This window comes from Dasypus novemcinctus, chromosome 16 (genome assembly GCF_030445035.2).
Source record: "Dasypus novemcinctus isolate mDasNov1 chromosome 16, mDasNov1.1.hap2, whole genome shotgun sequence".
In the NCBI taxonomy this organism is placed as follows: domain Eukaryota; kingdom Metazoa; phylum Chordata; class Mammalia; order Cingulata; family Dasypodidae; genus Dasypus; species Dasypus novemcinctus.
In genome coordinates, this window is record NC_080688.1 from 45,610,428 (window position 1) to 45,626,293 (window position 15,866).

The following is a 15,866-nucleotide window of genomic DNA, read 5'->3' on the forward strand; positions in this document are numbered from 1 at the left end:
CCTGCTTAATTATAGTTCAAACTCTAGCACCTTTTTCAGTCCAACTCACTAATATTGACCATTTCAGTGTCTTCCTTAAAGAGGTGAAATTAAAGGTACTAATTCTATACAGATACTATATTATCTGTACAAACCCATTGTTTTTCTCACTTATTGGGGCCATAGATGCATTGACCATAAAACTGGTAACACCAAACCTTCTTATAAAATGCAGTGATCTGGAGGTCACATATAGTTGTATACTTTCATTGTGAATTTTTAAAATCTTTTTTTTTTGGCACCAAACTGTTTTATTTCAACCTTCAAATAATAGAAGAAGGTTACAACTTCTGATGCCCAACCACACAAGTAAAAAGAAACAGGAAAAATATTAACAACAAGAAGAAAATTATTTTTATAAAAAACACTTCATATTTCCTAGCAGTGCTTCACCAGTATTGGCAATAGTTTCTGGCTAATTGTTTCTACTGGCAGTGATCTGAATTAAGGCCCTGATCTTACCACAAAGCACAGCCACATTTTCTGCCTGAGTGTTTACACTCAGAGTGTTCCATCTGGCTGACTTTGGCAAACTTTATTTTAGAATGTAACTAGATATTGTGCAGGATCATACCAGAATTTAAAAACAGAGAGTGACAGAAAAGTACACAAACTCCAAAGTTCCAGTAAGACATCAGGAAATCATTGCTGGTTGAGCCCTTCATTTTGCCAGCTTAGAAGAAATGATTTGACTTTTATTTCTCAGGAAACCCAATATTCAGGAATTCACCAGCGGGGTAAATTCAAAGGTTTTAAAGACAGTCTTTCCCCTGCATTTTTTGATAAATATGTCATGTAAAACATGAAATCAGGTTCTACTTTATTTAAAAAAAACAGTATTTTTAATAGCAAAAATGTATATCACTCTTTTAAAAAGACATTTAATCACAAAATTTCAGAAGACTGGAGTTAGCTCCCTGCCCTGTCAACTTCCATGCTGGCACAGACATATTAAAGCAAAAATGCTCTTGGAGAAGCTTTGTGCACTGGCTGTCACAGGTCAGTGGAAGGATCTCTCCCTTGTGCTCACTCAGCCATTCTGCTTCCTGACCTAGGATCATTTTGATCACTCCATTTGTGTACCTGGTCAAACTTAAAGTCTAGTATAAAATTCTCATTATCTGTCACCACAGGACTTGCCTTGTTGACTTTACCCCCATACATTTGAGTTCACAGTTTAGCTCACTGGGACGTGGCCTATGGAATGACTTTCAGGGGGATCCTTTTAAGTTACTGATCTCTGAGGTTCTTTGACTCCTTCCTGAAATCAGCAATCAAGATGCAACGACTGGCATAGCCAGCTACAATCTTCTCCTGGGTCAGGCATCTCCGCCACCCTTCCTGAGATTGAGGTTGACATCTATGTCATCAGCTCCATCTATGGCGAGGGCAATCTCTGGGTGTCAGTGTAGGTCACTGGAGGTTAAGCCATATTGCAGGATGAGCTGACGAACTTGGAAGGAAGTAGAAATACAGACAACGTTCAGATTCTCTTGCCTGACTCTTTCAGCAATCCATTGCACAGCATGGAGAATAGTAGGACCACTTCCTATTCCCAGCACTTGGTTATCCCTCACGTGGTTCTCCACAGCACATGGGCCTTCAGCCTCCTGGCCTCTTCCACCTTGGACATTGTGGAGGGGTCCAGGCAGGCATGACCCCCACACCTTCTGCAAAAGCCTGTGATTAAAATCTTTTACATAACTGAATTCTGTAATTTAAGGTTGGCTTTACAAGCTATTAGATCTTTCTTAAATATATTATGATTTAATTTCATACTAGTAACCAAGAACATTTTTACATGTACATTTTTATAAGGTCACCAAACTAATACATATCTTAATATGTAAATGATCAGACACAGAGATACTAGATGGCATCCAGAAATAGATACATGCACCTGTAAGTAGCTCACCATGAATGTATTGTATTGGTGACTCTAATATCAAAAGTGACCTTTTTACCAGAGGTCAAAACTTTGAAAATAGGTGATAGCAGTTGCTAAACATCAAAACAAATGTCAATTTTCTTTCAATTTGCAAGGTAAATCACACACCTAAAAAACCAGTGAATTAAAACCATGCAGAAAATAGTTTACTATTTTGTCAAACCTTGAACCTAGAATTTGGTATGTTTGTATCCTGCATATTTGGTTATTTTCAGCAAGTGGTTTAGTCCTGATAACTCACTCAAATATGCTTTCAAATATAAAAGTCTATTTTATTTCCCTGTGATGGTATTTGAAATGATAAATGATATAAATGAACTGTCAACTTTTCTATTGAAATAAATCTTACCTCTTTGAAATGTATTATTCTTTGAGTAAAATACCAGATTTGAATGGAAAATCACACTTAAGATTTTATCAATCTAATGTATAATTAGAATTGTTCATATGCATTCTTTGCTGTGTTTTAATATAAAAGGTGTGCTTGCTCAGGAAAATTAATTGGGAAACCTAGTTTTGTTTGTCTATATTTTAAAAACAGTTTATATAGCATTGGGTTTATCTTAAATTCTAATTAAACTTTGCCAGTATATGAGATCCATTGATGCATTGAGAATTTTTCCAATATTTTCCATGATTTTTATCCTGTTCAAATATTCAGCTCTTTATGAATGATCGCTTATCATTCTGTTCTCTGAATTCACTTAGCCATTTACATATATATCTTATTCCCTGATATACATCAAACACCATTCCCGGCACTGAGGTTAAAATCATAAAGAGCAGTGACAAGGGTCCTTCACTCATGGGGTTCACATAGTAGAGGCTGAGTCAGAAAACAAATAAATATTTAATATAAGTGCAAAGTGTCACAAAGAAAATAAAAGAGAGTGAAGGAGATAAAATGCGACAGGGAGTGCTGTTTGATATAGGGAGCATATTTGAAAAGGGACCTGGATAATGTGAGAAAGTAACTGTGAAATTTTGGGAAGAAGAACTCCAAGCAGTGGGAAGAGCAAGTGCAAAGTCTTTAAAGCAGAACATCTTGTGTTTAGAGAAGAGTTAACTAGTGTGGCTGATGGGTAGCAAGTGAGAAGGAGAGCAATAAGGGATAGTGTCAGAGGAATGGGAAAACTTGCATATAGACCACAGTCAGGTGTTGGATTTGATGCTGAGATAGATGTAATCTCATGGGATAATTTGTATTGGGTTAGTGAAAAGAACGGGCTAGTTTTAAAAGAATCCCTCTGATTTTAGAGGAGCAAAAGTCAAAGAAAGGTGACAAACCACATCCAGATATCACCTAGAAGAAGTAGTATAATTATTTGGAATTCTTTTACATAAGGGATTTGCTTATTCTCCCACATGTATTTATTTATTTATTCAAACATATATCTATATTAGTATAGATTCATGGATACCTAGTTTATACTTTAGGTTATAATCCAATGCTACTTTCAGTTGACTCCCATCATTTTATTTATTTATTTGCTTGCAACTCTTTATTTTCTGGCTCTATAAGATGTTCCAAATTCATCATATATTTCCTGCCTTAGTTCTCTATTACTCCAGAGAACCCAGATTTCTTCTATTAAAAAATGGGTTAGAACCAAGATATGGGTGCTTTATGTGCTTATTACATAGGGGTGTTGATGCTTCCAGAACCCTCAGATAATATATACAGGAAATAAATGTGTCTCTATTCACTTACATATTTATACGTATTTCTATGTGTAACCACCTGCTTCTATATTAAACATGAGTTATACTGGTATCTCCAACTCTAATTCATTCCCACAGATATAACTCTGGCCCTCTCTCTTTACTTGTCTAGGATCTCTTACTCCAATAGTGAGAAACCTGGCTCCCACTATTCACCATCCATTTAATTCACTGTTTAATTCTGGTATGCATATGTAGTGTTCCTGAATTGTTAACCTGTACCACCATGGGATATAAATTTACAACTAGAGTATCATACTTATATACAGTTCCTTTAGACTTTAGTCTTTCATACAGTCTGCAATCATTTTCAAATACATAAGCCAGCGCCTTTTTCCTTCACTCCTTTTAGTGAAGTTCTTTTGCATTAGTATAGTTTTCCTTTCCCAGAATGCAAATAAATGGAATCATACAGTATTTTCAGACTGACTTCTTTCCTGTAGTAATAAGCATCTAACATTCATCTATGTCTTTGTGTGGTATAGAGTGCATTCCTTATTGTTCTGGAATAATATTACATTGCACGGATGAACTACAGCATGTTTATCCATTCAACCATTGAAGGGCATCCAGTTGCTTCCTGGTTTTAATGATTATGAATAGCCTACTATAAATATTTTCATCCAGGTATTTTTGTACATGTAAGTTTTCAAATAATAATCAGGAGTGTATTTTCTGGATTATATGGTAAACTATGATGTTAAAAAGTATTGTAAGAAACTGACAAACTGTCTTCCAAAGTGGCATTCATTTAATTTGTTGCATTGAATCTACCAGCAATGAATGAAAGTTCCTTTTTCTCCACATTCTCACCAGCAACTGGTGTTGTCATTTTTTTTCTTGGATTTTAGTCATTTTAATAGACCAGTAATGGTATCCCATTGTTGTTTTACTTTACATTTCCCAAATGTTAAATATTTTACATCTTTTTATATGCTTATTTGCCACCTATAGATCTTCTTTTGTGAAGTGTTTGTCAAATCTTTCACTCATCTCTTTTTAAATCAGTCTATTTCCTTAATATTCCTTAATATTCCTTGACACTCTATTGAAAATCAATTGGCCATAAATATTAGGTTTAATTCTGGACTTTAAATGTGATTCCATTGATCTATGTCTAGCTTTATACCAATAGCATACTGCCTCAATTTCTGCAGATTAATACTAGGTTTTGATATTAAAATATGTAAGTCTTCCTACTTTACTTTTATTTTTCTAGATTGTTTCGGATATTATGGTCCCCTTGCATTTTATTATGAGTTTGTCAATGTCTGTAAACACACAATAAATGCATGGAATTTTAATAGCAATTCCATTAAACCTATAGAACAATTTGCAGAGTATGTCATTTTAAAAATGTTGTTTTCCAAGATAATGATGGACAATGCCCATCCTAAGTGGAGAGTATTGCAACTGCAAGCAAGACAGTTACATCCATCTGTCCCATGGGATCTAAGGCCCTCTCAATGAGAAACAGAGTGGGCATCACCATCCTAAAATCCTCAAGACTGAGGAATAATCAAACATAAGAGAGGAATGAAACTATGGACTAAAGTAGACTTATTATTATTCTAGTAATGGAAGAACTTGTAACACTTATATAAAGACAGTGGTCACCAGAGGTCCTGAGGGGAGAGGGAGGAAAGATAGGTGGAACATGGGACATTTTTAGGACTTTGGAATTAAGTGTAAACCACAATGTAAACTACAGGCCTTGGGTATTCAATACTTATTCAACAATTGTAACAAATGTACCACACTATTGTAAGCTGAAGCTTGGTGGCGCCCTGAGGACCTCTGAACCCATGGTCATTTCTGCTCTTACCACACCCTCAGCTCCCTAGCGATCTCACCAGGACCCAGAACAGGTACTGGACTTCACAAACACTTTCCGTCAGTGACTCTCCTCACAGGACTTGGGCAGGGGATGCAGCCAGCACAAGCCTCACACCCTGTCCCACACTAGCCTTTTGAGCTCTGCACAGGGGAAATCATGAAAAAGGAATCAAACAAATTTTGGAACTGTAAAGTACAGTCATTGGAATAAAACTTAAAAAAACCTCAGATAATTCAACTGTAAGAAGAAATATGATTGGGATACATATGACAACATGGCTAAACCTTGAGGACATTATGTTTAGTGAAATAAGCCAGACACAAAAGTTACTAGGAAATAGAATATGGGTTGAGAGTGGGAGCTGATACTTAAATGTATGTAGAATTTTTAATAAGGTTTATTGTAAAAGTGTGGAAATTAATAGAGTTGATGGTGTAACTAACACTTCTGATTTATAAATGTGATCATGGCTGAAAGGGTAGTCTGTGGACATAAATGTCAATTGAAATGAAGCTAGAGGATAATCAAGGGACAATAACATAGTGATTTCAGTGGTGATAGATTGTGGTTGATGGTATAAATATAAGAATGTTCTTTTGCAAAGTGTTAAGAATATGGAAAATTACAACTAATATAACTTATGGATGACAGTTAACATTAATATTGTAACATTTTTTGCAGCAATGGCAAAGATTTCTATTTTAAGGGAAAATAGGGGGGTAGTAAGGGGTTTGGGATTTTTCTTTTTGAATAATGAAAATATTATAAAATTGACTGAGGTGATGACAGCACAACTCTGTGATGGAAATGAAAGACACTGAGCATACATTTTGAATGGATTGTATAAGGCATGGGACTGTATAACAATCAATTCTGTGGTTAACAGAACAAATATGAGAATGTTCTCTCATGAACTATAACAAATATATACTACTACTACAGGGTGTTAATCAAGTGGGTTGGGAGAAAATATACCAAATGTAAGATATGGGCTATAGTTAGTAGTAGTATTTTGATGGTGCTCCTTCATAGTCAGTAACAAGTGTTTCACAACAATGAAGGTGGTGATAGAGTGATGTATGGGAGTCCTGTATGATGATATGCATGGTTTTTTTGTAAGTTCACAACTTTTACTATACACTTATTTATGCATGTTCATGTTTAACTTATATACTCCAATAAAAATTTTTAAATGAAAAAAAGTGAGTTGAAGTTGTGGATGGCACCATTTAAAACTATTCATCAATGTAATTTACATTGAAAAGGTAAAAAATCTAAGGAGAAATGAAGTTAAAAATCTGAAACTTGGGGATATAGCTGAAGTGGTTGAGTGATTGCTTCCCACATATTGGGCCCTGGGTTCAATCCCTGGTACCTCCTAAAACCAAAAACAAACAAAAAATGAAAAAAACAACTCCAGAGAGCCAATGTTGCTCAGAGATTAAGCTTCAGCTTCTCACATACTAGGTCCCAGGATCAATCCCTGGCCCTGGTACCTGAAAAATAATAAAATAAAATAAAATAAAATAAAGTAAAATACACACACAATCTGTATAAGTTTGCAGAACTATTTCTTATAGATTGAGGTAATGAAAGATCTGAAATAATTTAAGGTTATTTTAAGAAGATGGAACAGTGAAGTTTATGATTTCCAATATGAAACTGTTATGGAGGCAATAGCCAGGGAGATGCCAAAATATAAAGAGGCTATAGCAAAGTAGAAATGAGGAAGTTGAGGAAATTTGCAGCTCAGTTGTGACATGTTTTCCATATACATGATATATCAGCAGGACTAATGGTGAACATTTAAAAAAAAAAAAATTAGGTTAGAATGCCCTAAATGCCTAAAGAAATAAATGCTGGGGAAAGGAAATCTGTGGCACTGAGATGTTAAGAATCTCAAAGGAGGAGAAATTTTTACTGAGTATGGACAATTAATGATTTGCTAATGGAGCTGTAAGAGGATGGTGATCTTAACTGTGCATGAAGGAGTATGAGGCATGAAAGAATAAATATCATTCATTATCAAAAAGTCCAAGCAGGCATGGCTACATCATTTGTGGGAATTTATGTAAAATAACAATTTAGGGCCCTTTGTTCATAAAGCAGGATTAAAGTACTGTTAAAAGTATTAAAATATAAAGCTTTTTCTTTTCTTCTGCATCCTTCTTTTCAACTTGTCATAGTATTTTTTATATGCTATGTAACTTGGTCTGAGTAAAGAAAAATTTAAACTATAAACACAAATTCTTTTGTTCATTTTTATATTGTGCAATGATGGTTTTAAATTCAGATATAAGAGCTTTTAACTTGCATGAAGAACCATCAAAACTAATTGTATTTACAAGTAAAGAGATTTGCACTTACATTTAATCAAAGGAAAAGAAAGAACACCAGAAGGAAAGCTTAAGAACTGGATGTCTGGGGTGGGGGGGTGAGGTTGGGGAGATAACGGGGCCTGGGCTGGGGCTGAGTATGGGGAAGGGGGGCAGGGTCCTCACTATCCTGAGGCCACTCAAGGACAGAGTCCACAATGGGGAAGGAGGACACACAATCATGGAGCTAATGGCTCCCCAAAATGAAAAGCCCAGGACCAGGTGGTTTCACAGGTGAGTTCTACTAAGCATTCAAAGAAGATTTAAAACCAATCTTACTCAATCTCTTCCAAAAAATTCAGCAAGAAGGGACACTACCAAACACATTCTATGAAGCCAATATCACCTTAATACCAAAGCCAGATAAAGATATTACAAAAAAGAAAATTACAGGCCCATTTCTCTAATCAATACAGATGCAAAAATCCTGAATAAAATACTTGCTAATTGAATCCAGCAACACAGAAAAAGAATTATCCATCATGATCAAGTGGGTTTTATGCAAGGCATGCAAGGCTGGTTCAACACAAGAAAGTCAATCAGCATAGTACACCACATTAATAAATCAAAGAAGAAAAATCACATAATCTTATCAATTGACACTGAAAAGGCATTTGACAAAATACAGCATCCTTTCTTGATAAAAACACTACAAAAAAATAGAAATTGAAGGAAATATTCTCAACATGATAAAGGCCATATATGAAAAACCCACAGCTAATATTGTAGTCAATGGTGAAAAACTAAGTTTTCCTGTTGAGATTAGGGACAAGGCAAGGATGTCCACTGTCACCACTGTTGTTCAATATAGTGCTAGAGGTTCTAGCTAGAGCAGTCAGGCAAGAAAAAGAAATAAAAGGCATCCAAATTGGAAAGGAAGAATTAAAACTTTCACTATTTACAGAAGATATGATTGTATATCTAGAAAATCCCGAAAAATCAACAACAAAGCTGCTAGAGCTAATAAATTATTTCAGTGGAGTGTCAAAATACAAGATCAATACATAAAAATCAGTGGTTTTTCTTTACACAAATAATGCACAATCTGAGGAGGAAGTCAGGAAAAAAGATTCCATATACAATAGCTATTAAAAGAATCAAATATTTAGGAATAAATTTAACCAAATACAAAGCAATTGTATTCAGAAAACTATAATGCATTGCTAAAAAAAAATCCAAAAAGACCTAAACAATTGGAAGAGCATTCCATGCTTATGGATTGGAAGACTAAATATCATTAAGATGTCAATTCTATCTAGATTGATATGCAGATTCAATGCAATCCCAGTAAAAATTCCACCAGCATTTTTAAAACAAATGGAAAACACAATTATCAAATTTATCTGAAAGGGTTAGAGGCCCCGAATAACCAGAAACATCTTAAAAAGAAAAAGTGAATTTGAAGAACTCTCACTTCCAGACTTTAAATCATATTACTTAGCTACAGTGGTAAAAACAGCACGGTATTAGCATTAAGATAGACACATTATCCCATGGAACTGAACTGATGGTTCAGAAACACCCTCACATCTATGGCCAAGTGATTTTTGACAAACCTGTCAAGCTCTCCCAGTTGGGGTAGAACAGTTTATTCAACAAATGGTGTTGGGAGAACTAGACATCCATAGCTAAAAGAATGAAAGAAGACCCCTACCTCATGCTTTATACAAAAATTAACTCAAAATGAATCAAAGACCTAAATATAAAAGGAAGTACAATAAAGCTCTTAGAAGAAAACATAGGGAAACATCTTCATGACCTGATGGTAGGTGGTGGATTCTAAATCTTATGCCAAAAGAACAAGAAACAAAAGAAAACATGGATAAATGGGATCTCTTCAAATTTAAACATTTTCTGTGATTCAAAGGACTTCATCAAGAAGGTGAAAAGGCAGCCCAGTTGATGGGAGAAAATATTTGGAAACCACTTACCCGAAAGGGTTTGATTTCCATTCTATATAAAGAGATCATACAACTCACCAGTAAAAGACCAAGCAATCCAATAAAAAAATGGGCAAAAGATTTAAATAGACATTTCTCCAAAGGGGAAATACAAATGGCCAAAAAGCACACGAGAAAATGTTCCATATCACTAGCTATTAGGGAAATGCAAATTAAAACAACAATGAGATATCATCTAACACCATATAGAATGGCCATTATTACAAAAACAGACAATGATAAATGCTGGAGAGGATGTGGAGAAATAGGAACACTCCTTCACTGTTGGTGGGAGTGTAAAATGGTGCAGTCTCAGTGGAAGACAGTTTGGTGATTCCTCAGGAAACTAAATATAGAACTGCCATATGATCCAGCAATTCTTCTACTAGGATATATCCAGAAGAACTAGAAACTATGACATGAACAGACATCTGCACACCAATGTTCATAGTGGCATTGTTCACAGTTGCCAAAAATGGAGACAATCCTAGTGTCCTTCCACCAATGAATGGATAAACAAAATGTGGTATATATGTGCAATGGAATACTATGCTGCAATAAGAAGAAATGAAATTGGGACACATGTGATAACATGGATGAATCTTGAAGACATTATACTAAGCAAAGTAAGCAAGACACAAAAGGACAAATATTGCATGGTCTCATTAATATGAACTAAATACAAATAATAAATACATGGAATTAAAATCTAGAATATAGGTTATAAGGAGATAAGAGGAGGGTTGAGAAGAGCTATGAATGCTTAATGTATGTAGAAGTTTTAATTAACTAGACTGTAAAAGAGTGGAGATGGATAGAATTGATAGTGACACATTATAGTGAGTAGCAACTGGCTTATAAATGAGATTGTGACTGATAAAGTTAGTCTGGGGAAGTAAATGTCAATAGAAAGAAAGCGAAAGAATAATCTAGGGACTGAATAACACAGTGAACCCAGAGGCAGTTGAGAATTGTGGTTAATTGTGCACGAGAGTCCTTCTGTGAGCTAGAGGGAGGGTACATCACTACTGCAGGGTGATGGAAATATGGAGAAATATAGGAAAACTGCAATTAGACTGTGGTTAATAGCAATACTGTAATATTCTTGCATCAGTGCCAAGCTGTACTATGTTAATAATGAAGGTGTATGGAAAAAGTGTGCCAAATGTATCCTATAAACCATGATTGATGGTAATAATCTGATGATATTATCTCATAATCTGTAACAAATTCCACCAGGGTGTGTAGTTGTACGGGAAATCTATACATCTGTATGATTGTTTTGCTAGTTCACAATATCTGTAACAAAAATATATTTAAAAAAGTAATAGTATGGGCTGGGGGAAAAATACACCAAATGTAAGGTAAGGAATATAGTTGATAGCAATATTTTGATGATGCTCTTGCATAGTTTGTAACAAACGTTTCATAACAATGCAAAGAGTTGGTGGAGGGGTGATGTAGGAGACTCCTGTGTGATGTTATATATGTTTATTTTGTCTAAGTTCACAATCTCTACACTTATTGTTTATGTGTGTTCATGTATGAATGATATACTTCAATAAAATATATAAAAAAAAACTAATCTGTATTTTGTAGCCCCTGTATGAGTAGGTATTTTTTCTTAACAAACAGTGGAAATGATCCACAAAACTAACTCAGTGGTTTTTATTTCACTTTTTGATGTGCTTACATGCTACCACAATCTCTTCCTTTGACTTAGGATGAGTATACAAAGGCTAAACAAAAAGGGATTATGACTTACTCTTCCTTTCCTTTCCTTACATGTTATCTATCATTTTCAGCCTAAGTGGCTGACTAATACCCAGAAGTCATATGAGTAAGAAGATGTGATAGAGTCCATTGGGTGTTTGTGTTTCTTAGAATTCCATTGCCTTCTTTCTGAATTTGAAGCAAGTTCTAATTCTAACAGAAAACATGACCTGTTGGGAAAGTCAGGAACCATTCTTAATTAATTGTAGGCATAATACATTTAGCAATATTTACTTTGAGTCTCGCTGAAGTCCCACACACCATGGGTCTATCAGAATTCTGTGCTCATGGGGCATCACAAGAGCTATATATGAATATAGTACATGGAACAATGGCCAACACACATATCACGTGCATCTCCTCTGCCACATTCATACTCCATATACCTTCATGCTTCATGTAAAAACATAAGTTTAGAGTGACCATTATTAAGAATTTCAAGATTTAACAAGGTAGCACTAAATCAAACGTGAGGTCTTTTTGAACATGGAGCCCTGTGTGACTGACTAGACAGGTCACTCACCATAAAGCTGGGCCAGGCCAGGGTGATGTGGTATTCTCATAGGAAAGACAAATTTCAGATGATAAACAATAGCAGCAAAGGGAGTAAAAGTCAAGTATAGACTCTGGAAGAAATCTGGTATTCCTAGAACAATAGTACAAAAGGCCCCAATTTTAACATTTGGGAGAGAGAGGCACAGTTGAAAGGAATATGTAAATATAGAGTTATAAGTATCAGAAAGAATAGATACAAAAAAGATCTTAATATTTGAGAATTAACCTAGGATTAAAGGAGAAATGGTGCTGGCTTAAATTTCCCAAGTGAAACACAGATGCAGACCCAAGTTTCATTTCTGTGGAATTCTACAATGGCATCTTCTAGGCCTGTATGTCAGCTTTCAGAGAATTGTGTGGTTCCTGTTTGAGTCAGATTATAGAGAAGGCTTCTACAACCAGATTTGGTAGAGTCAGGATCAGAGGTCAATTAATGTTCCCATGAGGGATTTCTTAAAAGAACACTACAAAGATGAGCTTGTTTTAGGACAAATCTAATATCACCTATTTCCTTAAGATTTAGCAGAACAGACAATTGGTGTTTCACTCTTTTGAAAAAAAGAATTATCTACTATGGTAGGGTGTAAAAGAAAAGCTGAGAACAATTGAACTTTGCTTAAAATTGAAGTACTACACTGACAATCTTAGTATGGGATAAAAGCTTAGCATTTTCTAAGTTATTGGGAGTATCATAACACTTTAGATAAAAAGTTAGAAAATTAAACTATGCTGGCATGTCCATGATTTCTCTGAATAAAATGACATCACTTTTTATTCTTGTACATTTAGATAACCATCAACTATGAGTAGGTAAAATAAGGAGAGTTAAGTTTTTACTTACTGCACTTATATTTCCAGGGTACACTTCAGGTATTTTGCCAAGGCTAACATTTTCTATCACTAGTTAAAACTTCTAAGTTCTTCAAGGCATGTGATGAAGTAAAGAGTTCAAAGAAATACACCAAATTTTTCACTTTCTCTTCTCTCCAAAGAACAGTTAAATCTTGATTTATGTCTTCTGGGAAAGTAGGTACTATTCCTTTTTATTAACATCTCTTTTGGTACTTTTAAGTGTAAATGAATGCATGTCTGGCTGCTCAATATTGGTTTATAATTATATAACCATAATAAATTATAGTTAAGGTAAATAATATATTGCGTCTAGAAATTTTCACTTAAACTTTTCTACTTTGTGTCCAGAGTTCTTTTACGAAGAGTTTGCTTATTTTTTTTTTAGAGAAGTTGTGGGTTTACAGACCAATTGTGCTGAAAATTACAGGATTTCCATATATCACTCTACCACCAACACTTTGCACTGGAGTGGAGCATGTATTATGAACAGTGATAGCACTTTTTTGTCATTGTACTGATTTTTAACAGTAGTTACCTTTGTTACAATTGATGAAAAATTATTACGCTATTACTATTATTGTCTATGGTTTACATTAGGTATATTTTCCCCCACATATCACCCTATTATTATTAACACCTTTTATTAGTGTCATAAGTTTGTTATGATTCATGAAAGAACATTTTTAAGCATGTACTATTACCTATAGTCTAACTTCTACAATAGGGTCTACTGTTTTATACAGTCCCATGTCTTATCTTTTCATTTTATTCTAATAACATATACAACTTAAATCTCCCTCTTTTGCTTATTTTTGTGTTTATTTTGTTGTGTTTTGGCTTTGTTTAGAAAATGAGTTCATTAATCAAAAAATGGTATTGGAAAACTTGATTCTGTGAGAATAAGTACAGCTTAAAATAAGTTGTTCAGAACTCTGAATATATCATTTCCAGAGAGGAAGCAATGTCTCAGTCAAAAAATGGAAATAGTGAGATAAATTTTAAAAAGTAGAATACATATGGGCTATATAAATCAGCTGTGTAATTTATATTAAATGCGATCTATGTATGTCGAAGGCAAATTAAAAGAAAAACAAGCAAAGGATGAAAGAATGGAAAATAACCAATAATTGAGGATTTAAATTTTAAAAGTGACACATAATATAAAAGGGAAAATGTATATTAGAATTGTAAATATGGATCAGAAGCAAAAGGCCAGGCAAGTATTTTTCAAACTTTGAAGGGATACTTTAAGAATATGATAAAACATGAGGAAGTTATTGTATATGCTTTTCCTCAGTGACACAAAATAAATTGGGAAAACATATTAGGAAGAAGAATGATTACGTAGGAATAAGATGTTGAAAGCAGCACTTAGGATACAATAATGAATAGAATATTGAGAGAATAAAGATCACCAACTGCTCTTAATTTTATGGGCATTAATAATTCTGAAGATAGCTTGGAATACTACTACTACTACTGATAGCAGCTACCTTAGTTAGAATGTTGCCAGAAAGACAATTTTTGACTAAAATTAACATAAGCCATGGGCCTTCATTTTTCTCTCCCAGAATAGTTTAAGAGTCTGTGGTCTCGAACTGATTTCACAATTCAGTCAGTGAAGTCATTTAGGACCCAGATTTAGACTCTGCTGATATTCAGTCTATCAGCAATGGCTCCATCAAAGGTAGTGAGAGAGCTACAGCAGTGCCTGCCATCAACTCCTCCTGCAGCCAGGTCCAAAAGCAGGAAGCATAGAGTAAAGATTTTATTCCTCCATCTCTTCATTCTCTTTTTTTTAGAAAGAGCAATGTTTCTTAGAATTCCTTTGGATCAAACAAAATTCCTTTGGATCCAAGTGGCCAAACTAGGTCATATGCAAAATATAGGAGAATCTATGGCAAAAATGGAATGGAGCTCCATGACCGGCTAAGACTAATTATGATTCAGTGCTTGACGTTTGATTAGCAGTGGTGGGGTGGGGAGGTATTAGACAAGAGTGGTCGCTAGCCAGACATCCAATTGTGTCTATTCTAATGGTAAACATTGATGACAATTTTCTAGGTACCTGGCTTGTTTTATGTATTTTATTTAATTTTGACTTGGTTATGTAGTTCACAGAGTAATAATCCCTATTTAACATATAAGCAAATAAAGCTGTGAGTTCAAATAACTTGCCTAAGGTCACACAGTTATGAAGATGATGCAGGATTTGTGCACAGTTCTCTTTATCCTTCAAGTCTATAAGCAGAACATGAAAGATATAAAACCTACACCATAATGAAAAACATATACCCATAATGAAATATGAATTTATCTTTTATAGAAAATGTTATTATATAATAATATACTAAATCTTTGAAGTTTTATTAGAATGGTATAATTTTATATACATGAATTATGATATAAAAACATAAATTTATCTCATTCTATAGATATCTACAAGGCTTATGATATTCCTTAGTCTAGTGGGGAGTTGGATATCAAGGTCAATGGAAATTTGTGTGTGTGTGTGTACCTCTATATCTTCATATCCGCTTTAAAGATAGGGAAATCTTGATCTTTCATAAATAACAAGAAAGGTAGAACAATGTTGATATTTGACAAAACATAAAAAGATATAGATTAAGTCAAGAAGTGGTTCAGCTGATATCAGAGAGAAAAATAGAAAGTTGTGAAGATTATCTTTTATCCTCTCTAGAGAGCAAAGAGGTACTAAGAATATTCTATTCACTCTACACTGTCTCATTAGGATATCAATCAAGGCAGACCTAAAAGGCCTGGAATCATAATCCTGTGTTTTGGAGAAGGAAGATGAAAGTAAT

General features: G+C 34.4%; 1 pseudogene; it reads right to left on the minus strand.

Annotated features, from left to right (window-relative positions):
* Positions 1-1,065: 1,065 nt before the first annotated feature.
* Positions 1,066-1,672, minus strand: LOC101431067 (ribose-5-phosphate isomerase pseudogene; annotated as a pseudogene).
* Positions 1,673-15,866: the final 14,194 nt, after the last annotated feature.